This window comes from Pseudophryne corroboree, chromosome 11 (genome assembly GCF_028390025.1).
Source record: "Pseudophryne corroboree isolate aPseCor3 chromosome 11, aPseCor3.hap2, whole genome shotgun sequence".
Taxonomy (NCBI): Eukaryota; Metazoa; Chordata; class Amphibia; order Anura; family Myobatrachidae; genus Pseudophryne; species Pseudophryne corroboree.
In genome coordinates, this window is record NC_086454.1 from 54933444 (window position 1) to 54949962 (window position 16519).

Consider the following 16519-nt stretch of genomic DNA (forward strand, 5'->3'; position numbering starts at 1 on the left):
AAGAGTCCTGGGAAAGATGGTGGCTTCTTACGAAGCAATTCCATTCGGCAGATTCCACGCACGAACTTTTCAGTGGGATCTGCTGGACAAATGGTCCGGATCGCATCTGCAGATGCATCAGCGGATAACCTTATCGCCACGGACAAGGGTGTCTCTTCTGTGGTGGTTGCAGAGTGCTCATCTGTTAGAGGGCCGCAGATTCGGCATACAGGACTGGGTCCTGGTGACCACGGATGCCAGTCTGAGAGGCTGGGGAGCGGTCACACAGGGAAGAAACTTCCAGGGAGTATGGTCAAGCCTGGAGATGTCTCTTCACATAAATATACTGGAGCTAAGAGCGATTTACAATGCTCTAAGCCTGGCAAAACCCCTGCTTCAGGGTCAGCCGGTGTTGATCCAGTCGGACAACATCACGGCAGTCGCCCACGTAAACAGACAGGGCGGCACAAGAAGCAGGAGAGCAATGGCAGAAGCTGCAAGGATTCTTCGCTGGGCGGAAGATCATGTGATAGCACTGTCAGCAGTGTTCATTCCGGGAGTAGACAACTGGGAAGCAGACTTCCTCAGCAGACACGATCTACACCCGGGAGAGTGGGGACTTCACCCAGAAGTCTTCCACATGATTGTGAACCGTTGGGAAAAACCAAGGGTGGATATGATGGCGTCATGCCTCAACAAAAAACTGGACAGGTATTGCGCCAGGTCAAGAGACCCTCAGGCAATAGCTGTGGACGCTCTGGTAACACCGTGGGTGTACCAGTCAGTGTATGTGTTTCCTCCTCTGCCTCTCATACCCAAAGTACTGAGAATTATACGGCAAAGGGGAGTAAGAACGATACTCGTGGCTCCGGATTGGCCAAGAAGAACTTGGTACCCGGAACTTCAGCAGATGCTCACGGAAAATCCGTGGCCTCTACCTCTAAGACGGGATCTGATTCAGCAGGGACCGTGTCTATTCCAAGACTTACCGCGGCTGCGTTTGACGGCATGGCGGTTGAACGCCGAATTCTAAAGGAAAAAGGCATTCCAGAAGAGGTCATTCCTACACTGGTTAAAGCCAGGAAGGAGGTGACTGCACAACATTATCACCGCATTTGGAGAAAATATGTTGCGTGGTGTGAGGCCAGGAAGGCCCCCACGGAGGAATTTCAACTGGGTCGATTCCTACATTTCCTGCAAACAGGATTGTCTATGGGCCTCAAATTGGGGTCCATTAAGGTTCAAATTTCGGCCCTGTCGATTTTCTTCCAGAAAGAATTGGCTTCAGTTCCTGAAGTCCAGACTTTTGTAAAAGGAGTACTACATATACAGCCCCCGGTTGTGCCCCCAGTGGCTCCGTGGGACCTTAATGTAGTTTTGGATTTTCTCAAATCCCATTGGTTTGAGCCACTCAAATCGGTGGATTTGAAATATCTTACATGGAAAGTAACCATGCTACTGGCCCTGGCTTCAGCCAGGAGAGTATCAGAATTGGCGGCTTTATCGTATAAAAGCCCATATCTGATTTTCCATTCGGACAGGGCAGAACTGCGGACGCGTCCTCAGTTTCTGCCTAAGGTGGTGTCAGCGTTTCACCTGAACCAGCCTATTGTGGTGCCTGCGGCTACTAGCGATTTGGAAGATTCCAAGTTGCTGGACGTTGTCAGGGCATTGAAAATATATATTTCAAGGACGGCTGGAGTCAGAAAGTCTGACTCGCTGTTTATACTGTATGCACCCAACAAGCTGGGTGCTCCTGCTTCTAAGCAGACGATTGCTCGTTGGATTTGTAGCACAATTCAACTTGCACATTCTGTGGCAGGCCTGCCACAGCCTAAATCTGTCAAGGCCCATTCCACAAGGAAGGTGGGCTCATCCTGGGCGGCTGCCCGAGGGGTCTCGGCATTACAACTCTGCCGAGCAGCTACGTGGTCGGGGGAAAACACGTTTGTAAAATTCTACAAAATTGATACCCTGGCTAAAGAGGACCTGGAGTTCTCTCATTCGGTGCTGCAGAGTCATCCGCACTCTCCCGCCCGTTTGGGAGCTTTGGTATAATCCCCATGGTCCTGACGGAGTCCCCAGCATCCACTAGGACGTCAGAGAAAATAAGATTTTACTTACCGATAAATCTATTTCTCGTAGTCCGTAGTGGATGCTGGGCGCCCATCTCAAGTGCGGATTGTCTGCAATACTTGTACATAGTTGTTGTTACAAAAAAATCGGGTTGTTATTTGTTGTGAGCCGTCTGTTCAGAGGCTCCTACGTTTATCATACTGTTAACTGGGTTCAGATCACAAGTTGTACGGTGTGATTGGTGTGGCTGGTATGAGTCTTACCCGGGATTCAAAATCCTTCCTTATTGTGTACGCTCGTCCGGGCACAGTATCCTAACTGAGGCTTGGAGGAGGGTCATAGGGGGAGGAGCCAGTGCACACCACCTGATCCTAAAAGCTTTATTTTTGTGCCCTGTCTCCTGCGGAGCCGCTAATCCCCATGGTCCTGACGGAGTCCCCAGCATCCACTACGGACTACGAGAAATAGATTTATCGGTAAGTAAAATCTTATTTTTTTGCACATGCACCTTTTCTTTTTTCCAAAATATTTTTGTTGAGGTCAAAAAGACATATCAAATCATAACAGGTAATGACATATAATTCGACTGCACCTGGGGCCACATTAGCCGCCTGGAACAGTCGTGCATGAAAAGAGCAAGAAAGTAGAGTCCGAAACTCAGAACAGAGAACCTCATATTTTCACTTTTTACATAGGAGCATCTAGATATATGTTATATCCTAGTATTATATAACCAAATAGCAAAGTTAGTAAACATAAAATATAATGGAACAGCTAATGTGTTCCTGTTATTTAGCAGATTCTTTGCATAACAGTAGAACATATTAATGCGTCTCCCCCTTTGGGGAACGCTAAATCCTAAAACAATAAAAAACACTAACAATATCAATATCAATAACGTTATTAATAACCGTACCTGCCAGGGCTAGGGGGCCGCCGACCCATCCACGGAGACATCAATAGTGCGATAAGAAGAAGTAGACGATAGGTATCCAGTGTTAGGGAGTATGAGGAGGGAGGTGAAAGGGTTTAAGAATCCAGAGTGGGCAATCAGAGTTGAGATAATAAGAGGGAATAGAAAGCAAGAGAACTAGAGAAGAGGAAGGGGTAGGGAGGAGAGGGGGATAGGGTGCCGTTATGGGAGAACGATGGGGGGGGTCGTCTGCTAGAACTTGGTGTCCGTACCAGGTGGTGCAGTGAAAGCTCTGTTTAATGGCTGTTTTTGTCGGAGTAGGAAGTGTGTTGATAAATCGTCGCCAGCAGTGAAACAAAGTGGGGGTTAATATTTCTTTATTGAGGGAAGTCTCTAGCCAGTCCATCGTGAATAGGAATAGCAGTCTAGAGGTAGCTAAAGGTAGTGTGGAAGGGGTATCGGATATCCATTGTTGTAATATGGCCTTCCTGCCCACCGCTGAGAGGATCATAATTAGTTTCGTGTCTCGAGAGGGAATGTCGTGTTGGTCACGCACATAGCCGAATAGCGCCCATGAGGCAGTACACTGGAAGCGCAAGCCCAACTCGGCAATTCCATAGGTATGTAGTTCTGCCCAAAATGTTTGAATGTGGTGGCAGTGCCAGAAGCAGTGAATAAGATCTGCTATTGATGAAGAGCATTTTAAACATTTTGCCGAATCGGACAAGCCCATCAAATGGCTCCTCTTTGGTGATATGTAAGCTCTATGTAATATTTTGTATGTCATTTCCTGATAGAGGCTGGCAGGGATAAGTTTGAGGGAGCTCGCGAAGCTGTCCATTATATTCTCCGGGGACATGGATGGGATTTGGGTGGACCATGTTTGTACTTGTGCAAGATCTGTGGTGGGCATGTGTTCTGTGCGTATGCGGGCGTATATTGCTGAGATGGAGCAGGTCCCTGAGCGCAGAAGTGCGTCCAGGGAGTTAACCAGGTCTGAAGTAGTAAGATGTAAGAGAGTTGATCGTATATGGGCCCTCATTCCGAGTTGTTCGCTCGCAAGGCGAATGTAGCAGAGTTACACACGCTAAGCCGCCGCCTACTGGGAGTGAATCTTAGCTTCTTAAAATTGCGACCGACGTACGCGCAATATTGCGATTACAAACGAGTTAGCAGTTTCAGAGTAGCTCCAGACTTACTCTGCCTGTGCGATCATTTCAGTGCTTGTCGTTCCTGGTTGACGTCACAAACACACCCAGCGTTCGCCCAGGCACTCCCACCGTTTCCCCGGCCACTCCTGCGTTTTTCCCGGAAACGGTAGCGTTTTCAGCCACACGCCCCTGAAACGCCGTGTATCCGCCCAGTAACACCCATTTCCTGTCAATCACATTACGATCGCCGGAGCGAAGAAAAAGCCGTGAGTAAAAATACTTTCTTCATAGTAAAGTTACTTGGCGCAGTCGCAGTGCGAACATTGCGCATGCGTACTAAGCGGATTTTCACTGCGATGCGATGAAAAATACCGAGCGAACAACTCGGAATGAGGGCCATAGTGTGATATCTGGTAAAAATAGAAGTGATGGCAGAGGCTAATTCCATATTTGGTTGACACCTCTGTGAAAGTGAGTGGCTTTTTGTTGGAGTTGAGGAGGTTCCCTATGCATGTGATACCTGAGGTGTGCCAATTAGTAAAGGGGATGTGGGCCTGACCATTTTGAAATTGTGTATTCCCGACTAAAGAAGAGTGAGTGGGTGTGTTGTAGCTTGAGAGACTTGCGGGAGAGTCTCCATGCTGTGATAGTAGAGGTTAATAGAGGGTTATCTAAGCGAAGGGCAGACATTTCAGATTTATTTGCATGGAGGATGTAGCTGAGGGATAGGGGGACACAGAATTGGGAGTCAACTAGCAAGTCGGTGAAGGTAGACGTTCCGTGGATCCAGTCCATGGCGAATCGGAGGAGACAAGCATGGTTATACTGCTCTACATCCGGCAGATTCACCCCTCCGTTCTGTATTGTTTGGTTTCATTTAAAAAGACTTATCCTGGGTCGCTTATTGGCCCAGATAAATTTCGAGATCGAGGCGTTGAGATGAGACACATCAGCTTTTGAGAGTATAATGGGCAACATCTGCATCACGTAGAGCAGTCTGGGGAAACTAACCATCTTAACTAGATTGCAGCGTCCCAGGAGATTTAAAGGTAGTGTTTGCCATAACGTGAGTTCCGTCTGAATCTTACTGAGAATGGGGTGTATGTTGTCAGTATATAGCTGGGTGAGGTCAGCGGGAAGTATGATACCTAAATATGTAATGTGGGTGTTGGCCCATCGGAATGGGAAGGGAGTGTCCCAGCCTTTGGTAATCTGGGGGAATATGGCTAATGCTTCCGACTTGTCGAAATTGACAGTGAAGCCCGCAAAGGAGTAAAAGCGGTCGATGGCTTCTTGCAATGCTGTTACCGACTGTCGTGGGTTAGAAGTGAGTATAAGGATGTCGTCTGCAAACGCCATAAGTTTAATTTCCCTGTTGCCAATTTTTATACCATGAAAGGTGGGTAAGTTGGTGATATATCGTATGAGGGGTTCTAGGGCGATGTTGAAGAGGAGGGGGGAGAGGGGGCAACCCTGTCTAGTTCCTCTCTCAAGGAGAAAGGGTGGGGAGGGGATGTTGTTAACTATCACCTGCGCAGATGGGCTGGTGTAGAGGGAGTCAATCAGTCCCCGGAATGTCTCGCCAAATTGCTGGTAGAGTAGAACTCTTGTTAGGTGCGTCCAGGCAATCTTATCGAAAGCTTTTTCTGCGTCAAGGTTGATTAGGATGTTATCTGTGATATTATTGGCGCGGGAGTGGGTAATGGCTGCTATCGCCACTCTGATGCCTCGTACTGATTGTCTGTGTTTAAGAAAGCCCATCTGCGCTGGCGATATAATATGGGAAAGGCATATCTGTAGTCTATTGGCCATCAGTTTGGTGAGGACTTTAAAGTCTTGGTTAAGGAGTGAGATCGGTCTGTAGGATCCAGGCAGGGAGGGGTCCTTGCCTGGTTTTGGTATAACAATAATTGTGGCTTCGTTAAATCTAATGGGGATTTGTTTGGAGGTGAGAATATGATTATAGAGTGATGTGAGTGTGGGGGCGATTTCGTCTCTCAACATTTTGTAGAATTCCGCTCCGTATCCATCTGGACCAGGGCTTTTATTGTTCGGTAGGGTCTTGATGACCTCCACTACCTCCTCTACCGTAATCGGTTTGTCTAGGGAGTCCCTCTCTTCTTGGGTCAAGACAGGGAGGTCCGCCTCTTTCAAAAATGAATGGTTGGCAGCAGGATCGTCAGGGCCCTTGGTATATAAAGATTGGTAGAAATTTCTAAATTCTAAACAGATGAGGTCAGGAGTGGTGGTCAGTTTATCCGCATGAATGATCGCGTTAACCCAGTTACGGGATTTGGGTCCTTTAATTAGATTTGACAATAATTTGCCTGCTTTATTACCCCATCTGTGGAGTCTATTTCGCTGGTAGTCGTAGGAGAGCTGGGCCCGTTCCGTGAGGAATGTGTCATATACCAGCTTGGCTGAGAGGTATGCTTCTTTGTGGGCGGGGGTGTCATGTTGTGTGTAGCTGCGGTATGTATGGGTGAGTCTGGAGCTCAGTGCGTGTAATTGGGAGGAAAATTTTTTCCGTTTGGCATGGGTATAGGACATGATGTGTCCCCTAAGGACGGCCTTTGCCGCCCCCCAGAAGACTGGTGAGTCCAATTGTTGGTCGCCATTGTCTGAGGTATAGTTATGCCAGGACTGTTTGAGATGAAGCATAAAATCAGTAGATTGGCGGAGGTAAGCTGGAAATCGCCATCTCAAGGCGGTATGTTGTGGTAAGTCTAGTTGGAGATGGAGAGATATAGGGGCGTGGTCCGAGATAATGATGTTCTCAATAGATGTATTGGTGACTTTGGGTAGGAGATTGGTGCTGGTAAAAATTTAGTCAATTCTGGAGTGGGAGGAATGGGGGTGGGAATAAAATGAATAGTCTTTTTGGGTGGGGTGGAGTACTCTCCACGGGTCTAGAAGGTTTAGTTGGGTACAGAAGGAGGAGAGCAGGTGAGTGTGAGGTGTAGAGGTAGTAGCACTTACCCTGGATCTGTCCATGGATGGGTCGACGACCGTGTTAAAATCCCCCTGAGCTGCGCCAGCAGGAGCCGTCCATAATTTCTGCTAACAAGCAGAAATTGCGAAGTGATCGCAATTTCTGTTTGTTGAAGGGGGGAGGCGCCGGTCAGCATGGATGGCCGGCCACCAGCATGCATCTGAAATTATAGCAAATTCTGCCTTACTGAATTAGCTCCTATATTATGTGTGTAATTGCAACTGTATCAGCATACCTAATTATGTTACAGTGTTTGGCAGGAAAACACTGTAGCATAAAAAAAAATGTATGCAGATGCAGCCGCTATTACACACATTCCAAAACTTATAGTTAAACATTAGACAGGACAAAGACATAATGACATATTCAATACACACTTGAATCCCTCTCAAAATAATGTGCAAGATAGAGATTAATAATAGAGAAAAGAGGTTAGCAATTAACCTAATACTTATCAGAGTAGCCGTGCAATATGTCCTGGTCCTGTGCACAGGACCCGATTCTGCAAACAGGATGCGCGTTTCGCCAGGGGTAGGCTTGTTCACCAAGTGAACATCAATACTTTGTAGGTCCACCAGTGATTATTGCCCACAAGTTCCTGGATAACAGGAAGTGGTATGTTTTGCCACTTCGCCTTATGTACAGTGACCAACTACGACACTGAAGAAGGTCTAGCCAGTCTAGAATGCACCCTTCGCTCCAATTCATCCCAGAGGTTCTCAATGGGGCTAAGATATGGACTCTGAGCTGGCAAGTCCATCCGGGTTATCGAATGATCTGTATACCAGACAGTGTCGCTCTGAAAACATGACATCACGCAGCCTACGATGATCCCCTTTTCAAACTTGGTTAGCTCCTTCTGGTAAGTAATTTCATTAGCAGTTATTTATTTAGTAATATTTATTAACAGTTTCTTGTATAGCGCAGCAAATTTTGTTGCGCTTTACAACTGGACACAATTAGAAGACAAAACTGGGTAAAAGCAGTCATAGAGGTAGGAGGTCCCTGCTCACAAGCTTACAATCTATGGGGAAGGCATTGATACACGAGGATAGGTGCTGTCTATTGCATACAGTAGTTGTCCACCAGATTGCAAAGGTTCTTGGTGGGCTGCATGATATCACAGCAGTGATGAACCAGGGTCAGGAGGACGGGAGTGTGAAGAAAGAAAATATGTGGGCGATATGTGTGTACTTTACTGTGGGGATATCATTGAATAGGAAAGCTATGAAGGTAATGTGATCGGTTCTGGAATTTGATAAGATTGTCTGAATAGGTGAGTTTTCAGGGAACACTTGAAGGTTTGAAGACTAGAGGAAAGTTTTATTGTACATGGTATGGCATTCCACAGAGTCGGTGCAGCCCACAGAAAGTTCTGTAGTCGTGCGAGACGTAGATCTTGTAAAAAGCGAAGGGGCCGGGTTGGGAGATATTTTGAGATAAGGGAAGAGATGTATGTTGGTGTATTATGGTTAATAGCCTTGTACAGTATGTGAGTAACAGTATTTTATATTGAATATGGTAGAATACCAGTAGCCAATGGAGGGAATGACAAAGTGGGTCTGCAGACGATGAATATCTAATGAGGAATATTAGCCTCGCAGCTGCATTCAGAATGGATTGTAATGGTGAGAGTCTCTTCTTAGTAATACCAGTAAGAAGACTATTGCAATAATCAATGTGGGAGATAATGAGAACATGGATTAAGGTTTTAGCAGTGTCTTGTGTGAGGTATGATTGTACTTTGGATATGTTTTTTAGATGCATGCAACATGATTTTGAGACAGATTGGATGTGGGGAGCAAAGGACAGTTCTGAGTTAAGTATGACACCTAGGCAGCGAACTTGTGGTGTAGGGTTGGTAACTGCTATTGGCCGGTGGAAATATAATTAACTCTGTTTTGGAAATATTAAGTTTGAGGTGGCAAGATGACATCCAAGATGAAATGACAGAGAGGCATTTAGTGACCCGACCCAATACAGATAGAGACAAATCAGGGGAGGATAGTTAGATTTGCGTACAGATGATACTGAAATCCAAAAGAACTGATTAGTTTCCGAAGAGATGAGGTAAAGATTGAGAAAAGCAGAGGGCCTAAGACCGTGCCTTGGGGTACTCCAACTGAAAGAAGTAGCGAAGACGAGATGGATTCAGAGAAACGGACACTGAAAGAGGGATTCGATAGGTAGGATAGGAACCAAGAGAGTGCCGTGTCCTGAAGATCCAGGGACTGCAGTTTTTGTATGAGAAGATAGTGGTCAACAGTGTCAAAAGCAGCAGAGATCTAGAAGAATGAGTAGTGAGTAATGGCCTTTAGACTTCGCAGTGACTAGATCATTCACTACTTTAGTCAGTGCTGTCTCTGTGGAGTGTTGGGAGAAAGCCTGATTGATGTGGGTCCAATAAGTTGTATGAGTTAGGAAAGTGTGTGAGGCGAGTGTAGGCAAGTTTCTCAAGTAGCTAGGAGAGACATGGGAGCTAAGAGATAGGACGGTAGTTTGAGAGAGAGTTAGGGTCATAATTTTGTTTTTTCACAATGGGAGTAATCACTGCATGCTTGAACAGTGAATGAAATATACCAGTAGAGAGAGAGAGAGATTACAGATGTTAGTTAAGGTTGGGATGAGCACAGGAGACAGAGCTTTACTTATTTGTGAGGGTATAGGATCAAGAGGAGAGGTAGTAGAGTAGCAGGATGAGAAGAGTATTGATACTTCATCTTCATTAGTGGGATCAAATGAAGAGAAAGTGCCAGAGGGTTTAAGTAAGGAATTGAGTAGATCACTGGTTGAGGAAGAGCATACCATTTCATCTTGGATCTTGTCAATCATGTCCTTGAAGAAAGAAGCAAGATCTTGCACCTTGATAGTGGCTGGCAGGTTGGGTGAAGGAGGGTTGAGAAGTGATTTAAATGTATTAAAAAGTCGTTTGGGGTTAGAGGCTTGAGCAGAGATGAGTTTGGAAATATGTTTGTTTGGCAGTGTCCAGAGCATTACGATAAGAATTGTAGACAGTCACTTGGAATACGAGATTTACGCCACTGTTCAACTTTACGTGACAGTTTTTGTAGGTGTCTTGTTACTTTAGAGTGCCACGGTTGACATTCAGGTCTACGTGGAGTGTGATGAGTAGATGGAGCCACTTCATCAAGGGCTATCTCTAGAGTCTGGTTCAGGTGTGATACATCTGAGGAGAAGTGAATGCAGAAATAGGTGAAATCAGTTGTTGCAGTGAGGTGGAAAGTTGTTGAAGATTAATTGAATTAATATTTATGCAGGTTTGAGGAGGATTGGAGGATGTCAGTGGCACTGAGTTTGAAGTATTAGAGGAGAGCATGCAGGTGATTAGGTTGTGATCTGAGAGAGGGAAAGGAGTATTAGTGAGTTCAGAAATGTAGCATAGCCTGGTGAATACTAGATCAAGGCAATGGCCCTCCTGATGAGTAGAGGAGTCAGTCCATTGTGAGAGGCCGAGAGAGGAGGTTAGACAGAGTAGATTGGAGGCATGAGCAGCAGATTTTGGACTATCAATAGCAATATTGAAATCTCCCATGATAATAATGGAGATGTCAGAGGATAAGAAGTGAGGGAGCCAGGCAGAAAAATCATCTAGAAATTGTTTGGGTTGCCCAGGTGGGCGATAGATAGCTGCAACACGCAGAGAAAAAGGAGAGTACATTTTTTAGAATGTACTTCAAATTATGTCAATGTGAGTGATGGTACCTGTTGTAGAACTGTGTATGCGAAAGATTGGGATAGTAATAATCCAACCCCACCTCCTTCACTGTTACCTGGCCTGGCTGTGTGTGTGAAGTGGAGTCCACCGTGTGACAGTGCCACAGGGGAGGCCGTGTCTGGTTGTGTGAGCCATGTTTCTGTAATAACCAGCAGGTTGAAGTTGTTAGATATGAAGTGGTCATGAACAGATATTAGTTAGTTACAAACAGAGCATGCATTCCATAAGCCACATGTTAGTGATTTGAATGGTGATGGGAGACATGTGATGTTTATGATGTTAGCTGTATATCTATATTGCTGTGAATCAGGTGAATGTGAGTGGGGCAGGTGTTTGGGGCCTGGATTAGGTGAAATGTCACCAGCTAATAGCAGTAGGAGAGAGAAGTAGATATAGTTGTATGAGGTTTGTGAATGTTTTTTTTATGGTGTCCAGTTGTGGATGTTATTGTTAAAGTACAAAGATGAGTAAAAATATCATGAGTGTTAATAAGAGGTGTGTGGATAATTGAGGTGGCAGTGTGTACAGAGGGGTGGGTTGCAGGGAGTGTATTTGCTTTTAAGAGAATACCATGGAGTGCAATGAAGTACAACAATATGAGGTACATGGTGTGTTTGTGAAAGAAGGTATTGAGGCTAGAGCATGAATGTATGTTCAAGTTTTTAAGTTGAACACTCAAATATTTGATGACTGGTGTTGTTCAGCTGTTCATTTACAAATACCTTATTAATGTGGATGCACGTTGACCAGCACAGCTGAACCTAGATTGCATGTAATGAAAACTATGGCTAATTAATACAAGCTACCAATGAGAAAAATGTGATGTTGATGAAAGGCGCTAGATTACACTGTATTGGACTAGGCAAACAGCCATATAGACCTTCATACAGTATGGCTTAATATCTAAAATTTGAAGTACAAGTATTATAATTGCATGCAAATCTTGATATTACAAATGGTGCTAAGCATAGATTGTTTGCATAGTGATCACAAAGTGAGGGTTGCAGAGTAATATATACACACATTAGAAGTTGCAAAGAAGTTCTTTGTGGTAGTTGTAGGCAGGGGCTAAAGTGAATACAAAGTAACAAAAGTGTGCTAGATGTCAGTGCGCTGCCCACAGCCGCTGTTCGGGTATCACTAACGAGGTTCCTCCACCCTCAAATCACACCAACATTCACAAACATAGGATACCACTGAGTCAGCGCTGAATGGAGGTCAAGATCGATCGTATTCTTATAATCTCTTTCTCTTAGTCCAACAGACCGAAAAAGGAAAGAGAAATGTGGAACATAGTGCAGTACCTTAGGGTTAAAGGGTTTTATTCACACAAGTTACACCACACAAATCTTTAAAACATCCTAGACAACACCACTTGTTATCAATAAAATATACAGCCTATGCTGTAGGGCATTCTTTGGTGGACTCAATCCGACATAGATACAGGTAGTGGGTAATTACCAGAACAAGGTAGAAACTAGCAAAAACGCAGTTCCACAGGCGTGCCGACGTCAGGCCTTTACAGCTGCAGCAGGAGAGTTTCTCTGATGTCAGTTCAGCCCTCTTGGTCTGGCATTGATGGTACCACGTCCTCCTCTGGTCAGCCAAGTCCACTGGGGCACCCACGCGTTCCGACCCTGCCTGGGTCTTTCTCAAGGTCAGCTCCCTCTGTGAATGTTAAAGTGAGCCGGAACTGCGTTCCGTCAGTTCCACTTGGAGACAGAACGCAGTTCCACCTCCTCTGGCTCACCTAACCCGCAGGGAGATGCCGGGCGCCCGCTGAGATTGTGTTACCAGCTGGCACCCGGCTCTTTCTCTCACAGCGGCAGCCGGAGGCAGGAGCTTAGTACTGAGCTCCGGCTTCCGGCTCAGTGAGAGCGCGCTATGGGAGAAACGTCATAACGTCTCTCTCATAGTGCTCAGGAGCAGACGCCGAGAGGACTGCAGCGGTCGGACGCAGGAGCGGGGCTCGGTGAGTATGGTGGTTTTTTTTTTTTTTAATGTGTGTGTATCTAATGGGGGCAAGCTTCTGGGGGGCTAACCACAAGGGGGCAAGCTACTGAGGGCAAACTACTGAGGGCACATTACTACTGGGTCTCATTACTACTGGCACATTACTACTGGGACACATTACTGCTGGGGGCATAACTACTGGGGGCATTACTACTGGGGGGCATTACTACTGGGGGCATTACTACTGGGGGGCATAACTACTGGGGGCATTACTACTGGGGGGCATTACTACTGGGGCACATTACTGCTGGGGGCATAACTGCAGGGGTTAAACTGCTGAGGGTATTACTACAGGGGGGCATTATTACTGGGGCATTACTACAGGGGGGCATTATTACTGGGGGCATAACTACAGGGGACAAAACTGCTGGGGGCATTACTACAGGGCGCATTATTACTGGGGGCATAACTACAGGGGTTAAACTACTGGGGCATTACTACAGGGAAACATTACTACTGAGGGCATTCCTACAGGGGGCATTACTACTGGAGTACATTACTGCTGGAGGCATTACTACAGGGGGCAATATTACTGGGGGCATTACTACAGGGGGGCATTATTACAGGGTTTAAACTACAGGGGAGCATAACTACAGGGGCATTACTACTGGGGGCTAAACTACAAGGGGGCAAACTAGAAGGGAGCTAAACTACTGGGGGCATAACCACAGGGGCTAAACTACTGGGGGCATTACTACTTGGGGGTAAACTACATAGGGCTAAACTGCTGGGGGCATTACGACTGGGTGGCATAACTGCAGGGGCTAAACTACGGGGGACATTACCACTGGGGGCTAAACTACATTGAGAAAACTACATGAGGACTAAACTACAGGGGCTAAACTACTGGGGCATTACCACTGGGAGGCTAAACTAAAGGGGGGGGGGGGGTAAACTACTGGATCATAACTGCAAGGGCATTATTACTGGGGGCATTACTACTGGGGCTAAACTACAGGGGGTTTAATGACTGGGGTCATTACTACAGGCGACATTACTACTGGGGGCAATACTACACAGGGGCATTACCATTAAGGGCATTACTTATGGGGGCACTACTAATGAGGGCAATGTAAAGGGGGCGCTTCATAATGGGCATCACTCCTGGGGACATAAGGGGCACTACTACTGGGGGCATTGCATAAGGGGCACCACTACTATGGGCTCTATATAAGGGGCACTACCACTGTGGGCACTACCAGTACAGTGAACATTGCATAAGGAGCACTACTACTATGGGCATTGTATAAGGGGCGCTACAGCTGTGGTCATTGTGTATTACGAGGTCCTACTGTGTGCATTATGTGTATTAGGGGTGCTACTACTGTGGGCATTATTACTATTGTGCGACCACGCCCCTTTCTTTTTGAGACCACGCCCCCTTTTTTGGTCTGCGCGCCTAAGGCACACGCAATAACTTTAATGCATGGGGGCCAGCGGGAGTGGGGGTGACATCCACCACCTCTCTAGGAGCACTTTAACCACTGGTTGTAGGTGCTTGATGTTTCCTTCCAGTTTTCGTACAGTTTAAGTAAAGGCTAAGTAAAGGCTGAAAAACACATATATTTCCACACTTTGATTTCTACACCCTGCCTATGTCAGCCAGCAGTTGATCTAATCGGTGCCCCTTTACCCCATTGTACACCTTCATGAACACGTGTCTGCTGTACGCAGGGGCACACCATTTCCCTTGTAAATCACTTTCATCTACATAGTGTCAAATCAGAGCAACACGTGTCATTCTTATATTGTTCCCTCTTAAGCCACTATAACACGGACAGCAATCGCAGAGCCGCAGAAAAAGAGAACTCTGTAGCTCTCTGTATACAAAATGTCCAAGGGCTGCATGTGCTCAACTACCTCAGTTCCCTCCGTCCTCATTGTGCCACCAGTCTGCTATAAGTCCCTGCCTGGTATGCAGAGCCGGCCCTAATCAATTTGATGCCCTAGGCAAGATTTTGGCTGGTACCCCCTAGCACCGTCGCTAGTTCTGCAGGAGATGCCTGGCGTGAGTCAGCTGGCAGCTCTGCTAACATCGGGCGCCTTTTGTTTATGAAAATGCATCATATTATTTGCATCACTATGTAGCTAGGATGCACAAGCAGCGTCTGCTGATTAAAATGATATGCAGCATGCCTGTATTCTGTGTGCGACTGCGGCTGTATCTGCATACGAAATGCTACATTACAGTGATTTCCAGGAATACATTGCAATGTAGCATTTTGTATGCAGATACAGCCGCAGTCACACACAGAATATAGGCATGCCACATATCATTTTAATCAGCAGAAGCTGCTGGTTCCCCTAAGCATACCAAGTGCCCTAGGCATTTGCCTAGTTTGCCTATGCCTAAGACCGGCTCTGCTGGTATGTATAAATGCAGAACTGTATGTAAGATTGAAGTTCGTGTGTGTGTGGGTGTGTATGTATGTACTGTATGCATGTTTGCATGGGAGCTTGTGTATGTACTGTATGCATGTGTGTTAGTGTAGTGTTTGTGCGCGCTATATATATATATATATATATATATACAGGCCCGCCATCAAGGGGGGTCTGTGGGGTCTGCTGTCCCGGGCCCAGACAGCAAAGAGGGCCCGGGTGGCAGCTGTGTTAATTAGCACAAGCGCCGCCAGCTAGATAATAGTGGAAGCACTGGCAGCCGCAGTAAGTCACAGACAAGAGACAGCTCCGGCCGGGCCCTGCAGCATATCAAATTCGGCGCGGACGCGAACCAATTGGAGGTTGCGAACCGGCAGCCAATCAGGAGCGGCCGATGCGGCCACTCTTGATTGGCTGCCGGTCCATGAATTCCAATTGGTTCACAGCTGGCGCTGAATTTGAAATGCCCCCACTGTCACTACTTCGTCTGCGCCTGGTGCTGAAGGTACACGTACCGCTGAAAACCAGTCACCTGCACAGTAAGCTCATTCCTCTACACCTTTTCTGTATTATGGGCGCAGGGAGAAACTAATGTGTGTGTGTAGATGGTGTGTGTGTGTGTGTGTGTGTGTGTGTGCAGATGGTATGTATGTGTAGATGTGTATATGTAGATGGTGTGTGTGTGCACTCGTATTCCTATCCTTATGGGGACACAGACCGGACAGCACACCAACACTGGAGGGACTTTCAACATGGTGGGGACCTGAAATGAGGTCCCCACAAGTCAGACCACAGGAGGTGATAGTAAGGGCATGTCCCAACTACCCAGCATCAAAATCGGGCATGTCCTCGGGAATCACATTTGCCAGACCATGCTGTGTGTATGTGTGTGCAATGCAGATTGTATTAAAGCAACTGATTGGTTCTCTAAAAAATATAGATTTATATATTTTAGGGGCCCACTGCAGTTCCACCAGGCAGCCACCGGGGGTGCCACACATTCCCCCTTTCCCTTAAGGAGCAGCAGACAGGGTGCCTCCCTGTAATTTTGGGGACCCGGGAGGCCTTCTAATAATTTTGGGGCCTCGCTGCAGTTCCGCCCGGCGGCCACCGGGGGGTGCCGCATGTGCCCCCTCCCTCTGCCCCCTACAGGAGCAGTAGTTAGGGTGCCTTCCCATAATTTTTAGGGCCCCACTGCAGTGTCACCTGGTGGCCACCGGGGGGCACCGCACGTGCCCCCTCCATCTGCCCCCTGCAGGAGCAGCAATCAGGGCGCCTCC